The 18,010-nt window shown below is 41.2% G+C and overlaps 14 non-coding genes across 14 annotated transcripts; 13 read left to right on the forward strand and 1 right to left on the reverse strand.

The window, feature by feature from the left end:
• Positions 1–570: 570 nt before the first annotated feature.
• TRNAT-UGU (transfer RNA threonine (anticodon UGU)) lies at positions 571–642 on the forward strand. Its single transcript has one exon. It is a non-coding gene; the product is annotated as a tRNA-Thr (tRNA).
• Positions 643–2,321: 1,679 nt separating this feature from the next.
• Positions 2,322–2,403, forward strand: TRNAS-GCU (transfer RNA serine (anticodon GCU)). The gene has a single exon. It is a non-coding gene; the product is annotated as a tRNA-Ser (tRNA).
• A 589-nt stretch (positions 2,404–2,992) lies between these two features.
• Positions 2,993–3,064, forward strand: TRNAT-UGU (transfer RNA threonine (anticodon UGU)). Its single transcript has one exon. It is a non-coding gene; the product is annotated as a tRNA-Thr (tRNA).
• A 2,338-nt stretch (positions 3,065–5,402) lies between these two features.
• On the forward strand, positions 5,403–5,474 carry TRNAT-UGU (transfer RNA threonine (anticodon UGU)). The gene has a single exon. It is a non-coding gene; the product is annotated as a tRNA-Thr (tRNA).
• A 1,160-nt stretch (positions 5,475–6,634) lies between these two features.
• On the reverse strand, positions 6,635–6,729 carry TRNAI-UAU (transfer RNA isoleucine (anticodon UAU)). The gene is made up of 2 exons: positions 6,692–6,729; positions 6,635–6,670 (listed from the first exon to the last, which is right to left on the reverse strand). It is a non-coding gene; the product is annotated as a tRNA-Ile (tRNA).
• A 412-nt stretch (positions 6,730–7,141) lies between these two features.
• On the forward strand, positions 7,142–7,223 carry TRNAS-GCU (transfer RNA serine (anticodon GCU)). Its single transcript has one exon. It is a non-coding gene; the product is annotated as a tRNA-Ser (tRNA).
• Positions 7,224–7,812: 589 nt separating this feature from the next.
• On the forward strand, positions 7,813–7,884 carry TRNAT-UGU (transfer RNA threonine (anticodon UGU)). Its single transcript has one exon. It is a non-coding gene; the product is annotated as a tRNA-Thr (tRNA).
• Positions 7,885–9,551: 1,667 nt separating this feature from the next.
• TRNAS-GCU (transfer RNA serine (anticodon GCU)) lies at positions 9,552–9,633 on the forward strand. Its single transcript has one exon. It is a non-coding gene; the product is annotated as a tRNA-Ser (tRNA).
• A 589-nt stretch (positions 9,634–10,222) lies between these two features.
• Positions 10,223–10,294, forward strand: TRNAT-UGU (transfer RNA threonine (anticodon UGU)). The gene has a single exon. It is a non-coding gene; the product is annotated as a tRNA-Thr (tRNA).
• Positions 10,295–11,961: 1,667 nt separating this feature from the next.
• On the forward strand, positions 11,962–12,043 carry TRNAS-GCU (transfer RNA serine (anticodon GCU)). The gene has a single exon. It is a non-coding gene; the product is annotated as a tRNA-Ser (tRNA).
• A 589-nt stretch (positions 12,044–12,632) lies between these two features.
• On the forward strand, positions 12,633–12,704 carry TRNAT-UGU (transfer RNA threonine (anticodon UGU)). Its single transcript has one exon. It is a non-coding gene; the product is annotated as a tRNA-Thr (tRNA).
• A 1,679-nt stretch (positions 12,705–14,383) lies between these two features.
• On the forward strand, positions 14,384–14,465 carry TRNAS-GCU (transfer RNA serine (anticodon GCU)). Its single transcript has one exon. It is a non-coding gene; the product is annotated as a tRNA-Ser (tRNA).
• Positions 14,466–16,805: 2,340 nt separating this feature from the next.
• On the forward strand, positions 16,806–16,887 carry TRNAS-GCU (transfer RNA serine (anticodon GCU)). Its single transcript has one exon. It is a non-coding gene; the product is annotated as a tRNA-Ser (tRNA).
• A 589-nt stretch (positions 16,888–17,476) lies between these two features.
• TRNAT-UGU (transfer RNA threonine (anticodon UGU)) lies at positions 17,477–17,548 on the forward strand. The gene has a single exon. It is a non-coding gene; the product is annotated as a tRNA-Thr (tRNA).
• The last annotated feature ends 462 nt before the right edge of the window (positions 17,549–18,010 follow it).

The raw sequence follows: 18,010 nt of genomic DNA on the forward strand, positions 1-18,010 counted from the left end.
TTTGATGGCCAGCATTTCTTGTAGTATAATTACACTCTCTTTCAAGACAGAGCCAGGATCCGCTAGATGGGATCATCTGACTGTTCCATTTTAACAAATATGTCAAATAAAGTGAAGTATTTTGTGCGTAATAGAAATTAGATCTTTCATGGAGTTTCCAGAGGATTGCCTTTCACTCACTCCTGGCTTATTAACCAGTTTGGATAAATAGATTGATAAGAAAGCAGCTCTTACTCCTAAAGTTTAGGCCGTCTCAAATGAATGACTGTTAACATATGTCTGCCCCACAGAGACAGATCACTTCTAATAAGTGGGTTCTCTATATGTCACTGATTGCAGACATACTAACTAGAGCTATCGGTATGGTCTTGAATGCGAAAACTCTTATTTTCTCATATGAAAATGTAGTTTTTCATACTTCCAAAAAAAGTGCCTTAAGCATGGTCTTCAATGTGTGCGCGCACGTGGACATTCATATGCAACTACGTTTCCATACAGAGTCTCAAAATCATAGATATATTCATACCTCAGTAAGAATACATGTTGCAATTTACATCCTGCGTGCAGACTGGCCTTGTAGCTCAGTGGCAGAGCACTGGTCTTGTAAACCAGGGGTCATGAGTTCAAGCCTCATCAGGGCCTTTTTACATGAGTCTTTCTGTATGTTGTTTTCAAGTCATTCTTCCCTGGAGTCACACCTTGCTTTAGGATTGCTTATTGCCAAGCTTTCCTTTCCTGCTTTCATATTATCAAGAAAATATCATGAAGATCATTGAATTATAAATTATTGCCTCACCCCTTCCAATCGCCTGACGAACGCCTGACAAACGCCATTCTCACCCTGGCGGGCAAGCCCTGCCGGGCAAAGCCAAATAAGCCATGCATATTTACAGTTCCTTTGAAAGGCAGAGCGAGGACTAGGACCTCTGTTCCGACTGAATCTGCATCCACAGAAAGGATGTTATAAGGCGCTACAAATTTCACCAAGGAGATGTGAAAGTCTTCCCCCATAAAATACTTTTTTTCCCAGATACCCCGGCTCTTAGGCAAATGAGGTTACTCCTCAAAACCCCACCCCCACTCACCATAAATATCCTTCTCTCCTGCTGTCCATTCAAATGATACAAGGTATCTTGTACATAGAGAGAAAGGGAGAATAGGCAGACTTGCTTCAAAGATTTGGTGACCTTGGATGGGTGGGTTGAATGAAGAAGTGAACCTGGTTTCTGGCAAAGGAGTATCGAGATGAAGATGAGGAAAAGTGAACATGGACCACATTCATAGGTTAGAGAAATACATTTAATAGGTTGAATGGTTTTGAAAAGTGAACTTCGAGCAGTAATTGTTGTTTTTTAAACTGCAAAGAAATTAAAAATGAATGTGGGATTGGAGGCACACTCTGAGCAGAAAAGCACCATAAGCTGCTATGGTGCAACTCAAGATGGTGAATAGAACCTTTAATATGATGATGCTCTTCTTTTGCTAGTTTTTTCGAGTCACCTTTTATTGTAAGTAGCTGATACAGCATTTTTTGCAGCTCTTCAGTTTATGGTTATCATGTGAGAACACTGTTTTCATCATATTTATTATTCTACAAATGTATTTTTAAATGCACTGATGTGGTGTTTGCATGAAATGCAAGATGGCACATCATGGAATGTTTAAACTGAGCATCGCGGAGGATATGTGATATTTGGCACCCAGAGGAGTAGGACACGTAGATCCTATAAGAAGTAAAGACTCTCTCAAGGGCCGTCCATACTCTGAGTTTAAACTTTACTTTTTGTGAAATGGTTTATGAAAATCAACACGGCTGCTACAGGTGAGGCTCGAACTCACAACCTCGGCATGGCTCAGTGCAAGTACTGCTGTATAAGTACCGCGCGCTTACCGATTGCGCCACTGGAGCTCTCTCTTTTCACATCTCCCCAGGTGAGCCATCTACAGCTGACCAAGTAGATGACAGACACTGCTCCATCATTCACTGTGCAAGATCGACTCACATGCTAGCATGTTATCATGACTATTAAAAATACAGTCCAAACGGAATAGATTCTATAATTGTCCTATAACATATGCTCTGTCTATTCAAAACCCCATAGAATTATATCTTGACAGTTCTGACAAAGTCTAGGGGAATCTTATGAATATTTGTAATTAGCACATAGTAAGAATTTCCCAAAAATGAAATGTAGGTCCCTGATTGGGGGAAGACGTGGAATGTGAGATCTTGCCTCAGCTGTTTTTTTCTTTTTTAGGTACAGTATATTGACACTTCAGTACCTTTTGTGAAGCAAGGTTTCAGATGGGGCTGTAGGGCAGACGAGGTGGCCGAGTGGTTAAGGCGATGGACTGCTAATCCATTGTGCTCTGCACGCGTGGGTTCGAATCCCACCTTCGTCGGAAAGCCATCAGAGTCTCTTTTGATGGCCAGCATTTCTTGTAGTATAATTACACTCTCTTTCAAGACAGAGCCAGGATCCGCTAGATGGGATCATCTGACTGTTCCATTTTAACAAATATGTCAAATAAAGTGAAGTATTTTGTGCGTAATAGAAATTAGATCTTTCATGGAGTTTCCAGAGGATTGCCTTTCACTCACTCCTGGCTTATTACCCAGTTTGGATAAATAGATTGATAAGAAAGCAGCTCTTACTCCTAAAGTTTAGGCCGTCTCAAATGAATGACTGTTAACATATGTCTGCCCCACAGAGACAGATCACTTCTAATAAGTGGGTTCTCTATATGTCACTGATTGCAGACATACTAACTAGAGCTATCGGTATGGTCTTGAATGCGAAAACTCTTATTTTCTCATATGAAAATGTAGTTTTTCATACTTCCAAAAAAAGTGCCTTAAGCATGGTCTTCAATGTGTGCGCGCACGTGGACATTCATATGCAACTACGTTTCCATACAGAGTCTCAAAATCATAGATATATTCATACCTCAGTAAGAATACATGTTGCAATTTACATCCTGCGTGCAGACTGGCCTTGTAGCTCAGTGGCAGAGCACTGGTCTTGTAAACCAGGGGTCATGAGTTCAAGCCTCATCAGGGCCTTTTTACATGAGTCTTTCTGTATGTTGTTTTCAAGTCATTCTTCCCTGGAGTCACACCTTGCTTTAGGATTGCTTATTGCCAAGCTTCCCTTTCCTGCTTTCATATTATCAAGAAAATATCATGAAGATCATTGAATTATAAATTATTGCCTTACCCCTTCCGATCGCCTGACGAACGCCTGACAAACGCCATTCTCACCCTGCCGGGCAAAGCCAAATAAGCCATGCATATTTACAGTTCCTTTGAAAGGCAGAGCGAGGACTAGGACCTCTGTTCCGACTGAATCTGCATCCACAGAAAGGATGTTATAAGGCCCTACAAATTTCACCAAGGAGATGTGAAAGTCTTCCCCCATAAAATACTTTTTTTCCCAGATACCCCGGCTCTTAGGCAAATGAGGTTACTCCTCAAAACCCCACCCCCACTCACCATAAATATCCTTCTCTCCTGCTGTCCATTCAAATGATACAAGGTATCTTGTACATAGAGAGAAAGGGAGAATAGGCAGACTTGCTTCAAAGATTTGGTGACCTTGGATGGGTGGGTTGAATGAAGAAGTGAACCTGGTTTCTGGCAAAGGAGTATCGAGATGAAGATGAGGAAAAGTGAACATGGACCACATTCATAGGTTAGAGAAATACATTTAATAGGTTGAATGGTTTTGAAAAGTGAACTTCGAGCAGTAATTGTTGTTTTTTAAACTGCAAAGAAATTAAAAATGAATGTGGGATTGGAGGCACACTCTGAGCAGAAAAGCACCATAAGCTGCTATGGTGCAACTCAAGATGGTGAATAGAACCTTTAATATGATGATGCTCTTCTTTTGCTAGTTTTTTCGAGTCACCTTTTATTGTAAGTAGCTGATACAGCATTTTTTGCAGCTCTTCAGTTTATGGTTATCATGTGAGAACACTGTTTTCATCATATTTATTATTCTACAAATGTATTTTTAAATGCACTGATGTGGTGTTTGCATGAAATGCAAGATGGCACATCATGGAATGTTTAAACTGAGCATCGCGGAGGATATGTGATATTTGGCACCCTGAGGAGTAGGACACGTAGATCCTATAAGAAGTAAAGACTCTCTAGCAAGGGCCGTCCATACTCTGAGTTTAAACTTTACTTTTTGTGAAATGGTTTATGAAAATCAACACGGCTGCTACAGGTGAGGCTCGAACTCACAGCCTCGGCATGGCTCAGTGCAAGTACTGCTGTATAAGTACCGCGCGCTAACCGATTGCGCCACTGGAGCTCTCTCTTTTCACATCTCCCCAGGTGAGCCATCTACAGCTGACCAAGTAGATGACAGACACTGCTCCATCATTCACTGTGCAAGATCGACTCACATGCTAGCATGTTATCATGACTATTAAAAATACAGTCCAAACGGAATAGATTCTATAATTGTCCTATAACATATGCTCTGTCTATTCAAAACCCCATAGAATTATATCTTGACAGTTCTGACAAAGTCTAGGGGAATCTTATGAATATTTGTAATTAGCACATAGTAAGAATTTCCCAAAAATGAAATGTAGGTCCCTGATTGGGGGAAGACGTGGAATGTGAGATCTTGCCTCAGCTGTTTTTTTCTTTTTTAGGTACAGTATATTGACACTTCAGTACCTTTTGTGAAGCAAGGTTTCAGATGGGGCTGTAGGGCAGACGAGGTGGCCGAGTGGTTAAGTCGATGGACTGCTAATCCATTGTGCTCTGCACGCGTGGGTTCGAATCCCACCTTCATCGGAAAGCCATCAGAGTCTCTTTTGATGGCCAGCATTTCTTGTAGTATGATTACACTCTCTTTCAAGACAGAGCCAGGATCCGCTAGATGGGATCATCTGACTGTTCCATTTTAACAAATATGTCAAATAAAGTGAAGTATTTTGTGCGTAATAGAAATTAGATCTTTCATGGAGTTTCCAGAGGATTGCCTTTCACTCACTCCTGGCTTATGAACCAGTTTGGATAAATAGATTGATAAGAAAGCAGCTCTTACTCCTAAAGTTTAGGCCGTCTCAAATGAATGACTGTTAACATATGTCTGCCCCACAGAGACAGATCACTTCTAATAAGTGGGTTCTCTATATGTCACTGATTGCAGACATACTAACTAGAGCTATCGGTATGGTCTTGAATGCGAAAACTCTTATTTTCTCATATGAAAATGTAGTTTTTCATACTTCCAAAAAAAGTGCCTTAAGCATGGTCTTCAATGTGTGCGCGCACGTGGACATTCATATGCAACTACGTTTCCATACAGAGTCTCAAAATCATAGATATATTCATACCTCAGTAAGAATACATGTTGCAATTTACATCCTGCGTGCAGACTGGCCTTGTAGCTCAGTGGCAGAGCACTGGTCTTGTAAACCAGGGGTCATGAGTTCAAGCCTCATCAGGGCCTTTTTACATGAGTCTTTCTGTATGTTGTTTTCAAGTCATTCTTCCCTGGAGTCACACCTTGCTTTAGGATTGCTTATTGCCAAGCTTCCCTTTCCTGCTTTCATATTATCAAGAAAATATCATGAAGATCATTGAATTATAAATTATTGCCTCACCCCTTCCGATCGCCTGACGAACGCCTGACAAACGCCATTCTCACCCTGCCGGGCAAAGCCAAATAAGCCATGCATATTTACAGTTCCTTTGAAAGGCAGAGCGAGGACTAGGACCTCTGTTCCGACTGAATCTGCATCCACAGAAAGGATGTTATAAGGCCCTACAAATTTCACCAAGGAGATGTGAAAGTCTTCCCCCATAAAATACTTTTTTTCCCAGATACCCCGGCTCTTAGGCAAATGAGGTTACTCCTCAAAACCCCACCCCCACTCACCATAAATATCCTTCTCTCCTGCTGTCCATTCAAATGATACAAGGTATCTTGTACATAGAGAGAAAGGGAGAATAGGCAGACTTGCTTCAAAGATTTGGTGACTTTGGATGGGTGGGTTGAATGAAGAAGTGAACCTGGTTTCTGGGAAAGGAGTATCGAGATGAAGATGAGGAAAAGTGAACATGGACCACATTCATAGGTTAGAGAAATACATTTAATAGGTTGAATGGTTTTGAAAAGTGAACTTCGAGCAGTAATTGTTGGTTTTTAAACTGCAAAGAAATTAAAAATGAATGTGGGATTGGAGGCACACTCTGAACAGAAAAGCACCATAAGCTGCTATGGTGCAACTCAAGATGGTGAATAGAACCTTTAATATGATGATGCTCTTCTTTTGCTAGTTTTTTCGAGTCACCTTTTATTGAAAGTAGCTGATACAGCATTTTTTGCAGCTCTTCAGTTTATGGTTATCATGTGAGAACACAGTTTTCATCATATTTATTATTCTACAAATGTATTTTTAAATGCACTGATGTGGTGTTTGCATGAAATGCAAGATGGCACATCATGGAATGTTTAAACTGAGCATCGCGGAGGATATGTGATATTTGGCACCCAGAGGAGTAGGACACGTAGATCCTATAAGAAGTAAAGACTCTCTAGCAAGGGCCGTCCATACTCTGAGTTTAAACTTTACTTTTTGTGAAATGGTTTATGAAAAACAACACGGCTGCTCCAGGTGAGGCTCGAACTCACAACCTCGGCATGGCTCAGTGCAAGTACTGCTGTATAAGTACCGCGCGCTAACCGATTGCGCCACTGGAGCTCTCTCTTTTCACATCTCCCCAGGTGAGCCATCTACAGCTGACCAAGTAGATGACAGACACTGCTCCATCATTCACTGTGCAAGATCGACTCACATGCTAGCATGTTATCATGACTATTAAAAATACAGTCCAAACGGAATAGATTCTATAATTGTCCTATAACATATGCTCTGTCTATTCAAAACCCCATAGAATTATATCTTGACAGTTCTGACAAAGTCTAGGGGAATCTTATGAATATTTGTAATTAGCACATAGTAAGAATTTCCCAAAAATGAAATGTAGGTCCCTGATTGGGGGAAGACGTGGAATGTGAGATCTTGCCTCAGCTGTTTTTTTCTTTTTTAGGTACAGTATATTGACACTTCAGTACCTTTTGTGAAGCAAGGTTTCAGATGGGGCTGTAGGGCAGACGAGGTGGCCGAGTGGTTAAGGCGATGGACTGCTAATCCATTGTGCTCTGCACGCGTGGGTTCGAATCCCACCTTCGTCGGAAAGCCATCAGAGTCTCTTTTGATGGCCAGCATTTCTTGTAGTATAATTACACTCTCTTTCAAGACAGAGCCAGGATCCGCTAGATGGGATCATCTGACTGTTCCATTTTAACAAATATGTCAAATAAAGTGAAGTATTTTGTGCGTAATAGAAATTAGATCTTTCATGGAGTTTCCAGAGGATTGCCTTTCACTCACTCCTGGCTTATTAACCAGTTTGGATAAATAGATTGATAAGAAAGCAGCTCTTACTCCTAAAGTTTAGGCCGTCTCAAATGAATGACTGTTAACATATGTCTGCCCCACAGAGACAGATCACTTCTAATAAGTGGGTTCTCTATATGTCACTGATTGCAGACATACTATCTAGAGCTATCGGTATGGTCTTGAATGCGAAAACTCTTATTTTCTCATATGAAAATGTAGTTTTTCATACTTCCAAAAAAAGTGCCTTAAGCATGGTCTTCAATGTGTGCGCGCACGTGGACATTCATATGCAACTACGTTTCCATACAGAGTCTCAAAATCATAGATATATTCATACCTCAGTAAGAATACATGTTGCAATTTACATCCTGTGTGCAGACTGGCCTTGTAGCTCAGTGGCAGAGCACTGGTCTTGTAAACCAGGGGTCATGAGTTCAAGCCTCATCAGGGCCTTTTTACATGAGTCTTTCTGTATGTTGTTTTCAAGTCATTCTTCCCTGGAGTCACACCTTGCTTTAGGATTGCTTATTGCCAAGCTTCCCTTTCCTGCTTTCATATTATCAAGAAAATATCATGAAGATCATTGAATTATACATTATTGCCTCACCCCTTCCGATCGCCTGACGAACGCCTGACAAACGCCATTCTCACCCTGCCGGGCAAAGCCAAATAAGCCATGCATATTTACAGTTCCTTTGAAAGGCAGAGCGAGGACTAGGACCTCTGTTCCGACTGAATCTGCATCCACAGAAAGGATGTTATAAGGCCCTACAAATTTCACCAAGGAGATGTGAAAGTCTTCCCCCATAAAATACTTTTTTTCCCAGATACCCCGGCTCTTAGGCAAATGAGGTTACTCCTCAAAACCCCACCCCCACTCACCATAAATATCCTTCTCTCCTGCTGTCCATTCAAATGATACAAGGTATCTTGTACATAGAGAGAAAGGGAGAATAGGCAGACTTGCTTCAAAGATTTGGTGACCTTGGATGGGTGGGTTGAATGAAGAAGTGAACCTGGTTTCTGGGAAAGGAGTATCGAGATGAAGATGAGGAAAAGTGAACATGGACCACATTCATAGGTTAGAGAAATACATTTAATAGGTTGAATGGTTTTGAAAAGTGAACTTCGAGCAGTAATTGTTGGTTTTTAAACTGCAAAGAAATTAAAAATGAATGTGGGATTGGAGGCACACTCTGAGCAGAAAAGCACCATAAGCTGCTATGGTGCAACTCAAGATGGTGAATAGAACCTTTAATATGATGATGCTCTTCTTTTGCTAGTTTTTTCGAGTCACCTTTTATTGTAAGTAGCTGATACAGCATTTTTTGCAGCTCTTCAGTTTATGGTTATCATGTGAGAACACTGTTTTCATCATATTTATTATTCTACAAATGTATTTTTAAATGCACTGATGTGGTGTTTGCATGAAATGCAAGATGGCACATCATGGAATGTTTAAACTGAGCATCGCGGAGGATATGTGATATTTGGCACCCAGAGGAGTAGGACACGTAGATCCTATAAGAAGTAAAGACTCTCTAGCAAGGGCCGTCCATACTCTGAGTTTAAACTTTACTTTTTGTGAAATGGTTTATGAAAATCAACACGGCTGCTACAGGTGAGGCTCGAACTCACAACCTCGGCATGGCTCAGTGCAAGTACTGCTGTATAAGTACCGCGCGCTAACCGATTGCGCCACTGGAGCTCTCTCTTTTCACATCTCCCCAGGTGAGCCATCTACAGCTGACCAAGTAGATGACAGACACTGCTCCATCATTCACTGTGCAAGATCGACTCACATGCTAGCATGTTATCATGACTATTAAAAATACAGTCGAAACGGAATAGATTCTATAATTGTCCTATAACATATGGTCTGTCTATTCAAAACCCCATAGAATTATATCTTGACAGTTCTGACAAAGTCTAGGGGAATCGTATGAATATTTGTAATTAGCACATAGTAAGAATTTCCCAAAAATGAAATGTAGGTCCCTGATTGGGGGAAGACGTGGAATGTGAGATCTTGCCTCAGCTGTTTTTTTCTTTTTTAGGTACAGTATATTGACACTTGAGTACCTTTTGTGAAGCAAGGTTTCAGATGGGGCTGTAGGGCAGACGAGGTGGCCGAGTGGTTAAGGCGATGGACTGCTAATCCATTGTGCTCTGCACGCGTGGGTTCGAATCCCACCTTTGTCGGAAAGCCATCAGAGTCTCTTTTGATGGCCAGCATTTCTTGTAGTATAATTACACTCTCTTTCAAGACAGAGCCAGGATCCGCTAGATGGGATCATCTGACTGTTCCATTTTAACAAATATGTCAAATAAAGTGAAGTATTTTGTGCGTAATAGAAATTAGATCTTTCATGGAGTTTCCAGAGGATTGCCTTTCACTCACTCCTGGCTTATTAACCAGTTTGGATAAATAGATTGATAAGAAAGCAGCTCTTACTCCTAAAGTTTAGGCCGTCTCAAATGAATGACTGTTAACATATGTCTGCCCCACAGAGACAGATCACTTCTAATAAGTGGGTTCTCTATATGTCACTGATTGCAGACATACTAACTAGAGCTATCGGTATGGTCTTGAATGCGAAAACTCTTATTTTCTCATATGAAAATGTAGTTTTTCATACTTCCAAAAAAAGTGCCTTAAGCATGGTCTTCAATGTGTGCGCGCACGTGGACATTCATATGCAACTACGTTTCCATACAGAGTCTCAAAATCATAGATATATTCATACCTCAGTAAGAATACATGTTGCAATTTACATCCTGCGTGCAGACTGGCCTTGTAGCTCAGTGGCAGAGCACTGGTCTTGTAAACCAGGGGTCATGAGTTCAAGCCTCATCAGGGCCTTTTTACATGAGTCTTTCTGTATGTTGTTTTCAAGTCATTCTTCCCTGGAGTCACACCTTGCTTTAGGATTGCTTATTGCCAAGCTTCCCTTTCCTGCTTTCATATTATCAAGAAAATATCATGAAGATCATTGAATTATACATTATTGCCTCACCCCTTCCGATCGCCTGACGAACGCCTGACAAACGCCATTCTCACCCTGCCGGGCAAAGCCAAATAAGCCATGCATATTTACAGTTCCTTTGAAAGGCAGAGCGAGGACTAGGACCTCTGTTCCGACTGAATCTGCATCCACAGAAAGGATGTTATAAGGCCCTACAAATTTCACCAAGGAGATGTGAAAGTCTTCCCCCATAAAATACTTTTTTTCCCAGATACCCCGGCTCTTAGGCAAATGAGGTTACTCCTCAAAACCCCACCCCCACTCACCATAAATATCCTTCTCTCCTGCTGTCCATTCAAATGATACAAGGTATCTTGTACATAGAGAGAAAGGGAGAATAGGCAGACTTGCTTCAAAGATTTGGTGACCTTGGATGGGTGGGTTGAATGAAGAAGTGAACCTGGTTTCTGGGAAAGGAGTATCGAGAAGAAGATGAGGAAAAGTGAACATGGACCACATTCATAGGTTAGAGAAATACATTTAATAGGTTGAATGGTTTTGAAAAGTGAACTTCGAGCAGTAATTGTTGGTTTTTAAACTGCAAAGAAATTAAAAATGAATGTGGGATTGGAGGCACACTCTGAGCAGAAAAGCACCATAAGCTGCTATGGTGCAACTCAAGATGGTGAATAGAACCTTTAATATGATGATGCTCTTCTTTTGCTAGTTTTTTCGAGTCACCTTTTATTGTAAGTAGCTGATACAGCATTTTTTGCAGCTCTTCAGTTTATGGTTATCATGTGAGAACACTGTTTTCATCATATTTATTATTCTACAAATGTATTTTTAAATGCACTGATGTGGTGTTTGCATGAAATGCAAGATGGCACATCATGGAATGTTTAAACTGAGCATCGCGGAGGATATGTGATATTTGGCACCCAGAGGAGTAGGACACGTAGATCCTATAAGAAGTAAAGACTCTCTAGCAAGGGCCGTCCATACTCTGAGTTTAAACTTTACTTTTTGTGAAATGGTTTATGAAAATCAACACGGCTGCTACAGGTGAGGCTCGAACTCACAACCTCGGCATGGCTCAGTGCAAGTACTGCTGTATAAGTACCGCGCGCTAACCGATTGCGCCACTGGAGCTCTCTCTTTTCACATCTCCCCAGGTGAGCCATCTACAGCTGACCAAGTAGATGACAGACACTGCTCCATCATTCACTGTGCAAGATCGACTCACATGCTAGCATGTTATCATGACTATTAAAAATACAGTCGAAACGGAATAGATTCTATAATTGTCCTATAACATATGCTCTGTCTATTCAAAACCCCATAGAATTATATCTTGACAGTTCTGACAAAGTCTAGGGGAATCGTATGAATATTTGTAATTAGCACATAGTAAGAATTTCCCAAAAATGAAATGTAGGTCCCTGATTGGGGGAAGACGTGGAATGTGAGATCTTGCCTCAGCTGTTTTTTTCTTTTTTAGGTACAGTATATTGACACTTCAGTACCTTTTGTGAAGCAAGGTTTCAGATGGGGCTGTAGGGCAGACGAGGTGGCCGAGTGGTTAAGGCGATGGACTGCTAATCCATTGTGCTCTGCACGCGTGGGTTCGAATCCCACCTTTGTCGGAAAGCCATCAGAGTCTCTTTTGATGGCCAGCATTTCTTGTAGTATAATTACACTCTCTTTCAAGACAGAGCCAGGATCCGCTAGATGGGATCATCTGACTGTTCCATTTTAACAAATATGTCAAATAAAGTGAAGTATTTTGTGCGTAATAGAAATTAGATCTTTCATGGAGTTTCCAGAGGATTGCCTTTCACTCACTCCTGGCTTATAAACCAGTTTGGATAAATAGATTGATAAGAAAGCAGCTCTTACTCCTAAAGTTTAGGCCGTCTCAAATGAATGACTGTTAACATATGTCTGCCCCACAGAGACAGATCACTTCTAATAAGTGGGTTCTCTATATGTCACTGATTGCAGACATACTAACTAGAGCTATCGGTATGGTCTTGAATGCGAAAACTCTTATTTTCTCATATGAAAATGTAGTTTTTCATACTTCCAAAAAAAGTGCCTTAAGCATGGTCTTCAATGTGTGCGCGCACGTGGACATTCATATGCAACTACGTTTCCATACAGAGTCTCAAAATCATAGATATATTCATACCTCAGTAAGAATACATGTTGCAATTTACATCCTGCGTGCAGACTGGCCTTGTAGCTCAGTGGCAGAGCACTGGTCTTGTAAACCAGGGGTCATGAGTTCAAGCCTCATCAGGGCCTTTTTACATGAGTCTTTCTGTATGTTGTTTTCAAGTCATTCTTCCCTGGAGTCACACCTTGCTTTAGGATTGCTTATTGCCAAGCTTCCCTTTCCTGCTTTCATATTATCAAGAAAATATCATGAAAATCATTGAATTATAAATTATTGCCTCACCCCTTCCGATCGCCTGACGAACGCCTGACAAACGCCATTCTCACCCTGCCGGGCAAGCCCTGCCGGGCAAAGCCAAATAAGCCATGCATATTTACAGTTCCTTTGAAAGGCAGAGCGAGGACTAGGACCTCTGTTCCGACTGAATCTGCATCCACAGAAAGGATGTTATAAGGCCCTACAAATTTCACCAAGGAGATGTGAAAGTCTTCCCCCATAAAATACTTTTTTTCCCAGATACCCCGGCTCTTAGGCAAATGAGGTTACTCCTCAAAACCCCACCCCCACTCACCATAAATATCCTTCTCTCCTGCTGTCCATTCAAATGATACAAGGTATCTTGTACATAGAGAGAAAGGGAGAATAGGCAGACTTGCTTCAAAGATTTGGTGACCTTGGATGGGTGGGTTGAATGAAAAAGTGAACCTGGTTTCTGGCAAAGGAGTATCGAGATGAAGATGAGGAAAAGTGAACATGGACCACATTCATAGGTTAGAGAAATACATTTAATAGGTTGAATGGTTTTGAAAAGTGAACTTCGAGCAGTAATTGTTGTTTTTTAAACTGCAAAGAAATTAAAAATGAATGTGGGATTGGAGGCACACTCTGAGCAGAAAAGCACCATAAGCTGCTATGGTGCAACTCAAGATGGTGAATAGAACCTTTAATATGATGATGCTCTTCTTTTGCTAGTTTTTTCGAGTCACCTTTTATTGTAAGTAGCTGATACAGCATTTTTTGCAGCTCTTCAGTTTATGGTTATCATGTGAGAACACTGTTTTCATCATATTTATTATTCTACAAATGTATTTTTAAATGCACTGATGTGGTGTTTGCATGAAATGCAAGATGGCACATCATGGAATGTTTAAACTGAGCATCGCGGAGGATATGTGATATTTGGCACCCAGAGGAGTAGGACACGTAGATCCTATAAGAAGTAAAGACTCTCTCAAGGGCCGTCCATACTCTGAGTTTAAACTTTACTTTTTGTGAAATGGTTTATGAAAATCAACACGGCTGCTACAGGTGAGGCTCGAACTCACAACCTCGGCATGGCTCAGTGCAAGTACTGCTGTATAAGTACCGCGCGCTAACCGATTGCGCCACTGGAGCTCTCTCTTTTCACATCTCCCCAGGTGAGCCATCTACAGCTGACCAAGTAGATGACAGACACTGCTCCATCATTCACTGTGCAAGATCGACTCACATGCTAGCATGTTATCATGACTATTAAAAATACAGTCCAAACGGAATAGATTCTATAATTGTCCTATAACATATGCTCTGTCTATTCAAAACCCCATAGAATTATATCTTGACAGTTGTGACAAAGTCTAGGGGAATCTTATGAATATTTGTAATTAGCACATAGTAAGAATTTCCCAAAAATGAAATGTAGGTCCCTGATTGGGGGAAGACGTGGAATGTGAGATCTTGCCTCAGCTGTTTTTTTCTTTTTTAGGTACAGTATATTGACACTTCAGTACCTTTTGTGAAGCAAGGTTTCAGATGGGGCTGTAGGGCAGACGAGGTGGCCGAGTGGTTAAGGCGATGGACTGCTAATCCATTGTGCTCTGCACGCGTGGGTTCGAATCCCACCTTCGTCGGAAAGCCATCAGAGTCTCTTTTGATGGCCAGCATTTCTTGTAGTATAATTACACTCTCTTTCAAGACAGAGCCAGGATCCGCTAGATGGGATCATCTGACTGTTCCATTTTAACAAATATGTCAAATAAAGTGAAGTATTTTGTGCGTAATAGAAATTAGATCTTTCATGGAGTTTCCAGAGGATTGCCTTTCACTCACTCCTGGCTTATTACCCAGTTTGGATAAATAGATTGATAAGAAAGCAGCTCTTACTCCTAAAGTTTAGGCCGTCTCAAATGAATGACTGTTAACATATGTCTGCCCCACAGAGACAGATCACTTCTAATAAGTGGGTTCTCTATATGTCACTGATTGCAGACATACTAACTAGAGCTATCGGTATGGTCTTGAATGCGAAAACTCTTATTTTCTCATATGAAAATGTAGTTTTTCATACTTCCAAAAAAAGTGCCTTAAGCATGGTCTTCAATGTGTGCGCGCACGTGGACATTCATATGCAACTACGTTTCCATACAGAGTCTCAAAATCATAGATATATTCATACCTCAGTAAGAATACATGTTGCAATTTACATCCTGCGTGCAGACTGGCCTTGTAGCTCAGTGGCAGAGCACTGGTCTTGTAAACCTTGGGTCATGAGTTCAAGCCTCATCGGGGCCTTTTTACATGAGTCTTTCTGTATGTTGTTTTCAAGTCATTCTTCCCTGGAGTCACACCTTGCTTTAGGATTGCTTATTGCCAAGCTTCCCTTTCCTGCTTTCATATTATCAAGAAAATATCATGAAGATCATTGAATTATAAATTATTGCCTCACCCCTTCCGATCGCCTGACGAACGCCTGACGAACGCCATTCTCACCCTGCCGGGCAAGCCCTGCCGGGCAAAGCCAAATAAGCCATGCATATTTACAGTTCCTTTGAAAGGCAGAGCGAGGACTAGGACCTCTGTTCCGACTGAATCTGCATCCACAGAAAGGATGTTATAAGGCGCTACAAATTTCACCAAGGAGATGTGAAAGTCTTCCCCCATAAAATACTTTTTTTCCCAGATACCCCGGCTCTTAGGCAAATGAGGTTACTCCTCAAAACCCCACCCCCACTCACCATAAATATCCTTCTCTCCTGCTGTCCATTCAAATGATACAAGGTATCTTGTACATAGAGAGAAAGGGAGAATAGGCAGACTTGCTTCAAAGATTTGGTGACCTTGGATGGGTGGGTTGAATGAAGAAGTGAACCTGGTTTCTGGCAAAGGAGTATCGAGATGAAGATGAGGAAAAGTGAACATGGACCACATTCATAGGTTAGAGAAATACATTTAATAGGTTGAATGGTTTTGAAAAGTGAACTTCGAGCAGTAATTGTTGTTTTTTAAACTGCAAAGAAATTAAAAATGAATGTGGGATTGGAGGCACACTCTGAGCAGAAAAGCACCATAAGCTGCTATGGTGCAACTCAAGATGGTGAATAGAACCTTTAATATGATGATGCTCTTCTTTTGCTAGTTTTTTCGAGTCACCTTTTATTGTAAGTAGCTGATACAGCATTTTTTGCAGCTCTTCAGTTTATGGTTATCATGTGAGAACACTGTTTTCATCATATTTATTATTCTACAAATGTATTTTTAAATGCACTGATGTGGTGTTTGCATGAAATGCAAGATGGCACATCATGGAATGTTTAAACTGAGCATCGCGGAGGATATGTGATATTTGGCACCCAGAGGAGTAGGACACGTAGATCCTATAAGAAGTAAAGACTCTCTCAAGGGCCGTCCATACTCTGAGTTTAAACTTTACTTTTTGTGAAATGGTTTATGAAAATCAACACGGCTGCTACAGGTGAGGCTCGAACTCACAACCTCGGCATGGCTCAGTGCAAGTACTGCTGTATAAGTACCGCGCGCTTACCGATTGCGCCACTGGAGCTCTCTCTTTTCACATCTCCCCAGGTGAGCCATCTACAGCTGACCAAGTAGATGACAGACACTGCTCCATCATTCACTGTGCAAGATCGACTCACATGCTAGCATGTTATCATGACTATTAAAAATACAGTCCAAACGGAATAGATTCTATAATTGTCCTATAACATATGCTCTGTCTATTCAAAACCCCATAGAATTATATCTTGACAGTTCTGACAAAGTCTAGGGGAATCTTATGAATATTTGTAATTAGCACATAGTAAGAATTTCCCAAAAATGAAATGTAGGTCCCTGATTGGGGGAAGACGTGGAATGTGAGATCTTGCCTCAGCTGTTTTTTTCTTTTTTAGGTACAGTATATTGACACTTCAGTACCTTTTGTGAAGCAAGGTTTCAGATGGGGCTGTAGGGCAGACGAGGTGGCCGAGTGGTTAAGGCGATGGACTGCTAATCCATTGTGCTCTGCACGCGTGGGTTCGAATCCCACCTTCGTCGGAAAGCCATCAGAGTCTCTTTTGATGGCCAGCATTTCTTGTAGTATAATTACACTCTCTTTCAAGACAGAGCCAGGATCCGCTAGATGGGATCATCTGACTGTTCCATTTTAACAAATATGTCAAATAAAGTGAAGTATTTTGTGCGTAATAGAAATTAGATCTTTCATGGAGTTTCCAGAGGATTGCCTTTCACTCACTCCTGGCTTATTACCCAGTTTGGATAAATAGATTGATAAGAAAGCAGCTCTTACTCCTAAAGTTTAGGCCGTCTCAAATGAATGACTGTTAACATATGTCTGCCCCACAGAGACAGATCACTTCTAATAAGTGGGTTCTCTATATGTCACTGATTGCAGACATACTAACTAGAGCTATCGGTATGGTCTTGAATGCGAAAACTCTTATTTTCTCATATGAAAATGTAGTTTTTCATACTTCCAAAAAAAGTGCCTTAAGCATGGTCTTCAATGTGTGCGCGCACGTGGACATTCATATGCAACTACGTTTCCATACAGAGTCTCAAAATCATAGATATATTCATACCTCAGTAAGAATACATGTTGCAATTTACATCCTGCGTGCAGACTGGCCTTGTAGCTCAGTGGCAGAGCACTGGTCTTGTAAACCAGGGGTCATGAGTTCAAGCCTCATCAGGGCCTTTTTACATGAGTCTTTCTGTATGTTGTTTTCAAGTCATTCTTCCCTGGAGTCACACCTTGCTTTAGGATTGCTTATTGCCAAGCTTCCCTTTCCTGCTTTCATATTATCAAGAAAATATCATGAAGATCATTGAATTATAAATTATTGCCTTACCCCTTTCGATCGCCTGACGAACGCCTGACAAACGCCATTCTCACCCTGCCGGGCAAGCCCTGCCGGGCAAAGCCAAATAAGCCATGCATATTTACAGTTCCTTTGAAAGGCAGAGCGAGGACTAGGACCTCTGTTCCGACTGAATCTGCATCCACAGAAAGGATGTTATAAGGCCCTACAAATTTCACCAAGGAGATGTGAAAGTCTTCCCCCATAAAATACTTTTTTCCCAGATACCCCGGCTCTTAGGCAAATGAGGTTACTCCTCAAAACCCCACCCCCACTTACCATAAATATCCTTCTCTCCT

This window comes from Triturus cristatus, chromosome 12 (assembly GCF_964204655.1).
Source record: "Triturus cristatus chromosome 12, aTriCri1.1, whole genome shotgun sequence".
In the NCBI taxonomy this organism is placed as follows: domain Eukaryota; kingdom Metazoa; phylum Chordata; class Amphibia; order Caudata; family Salamandridae; genus Triturus; species Triturus cristatus.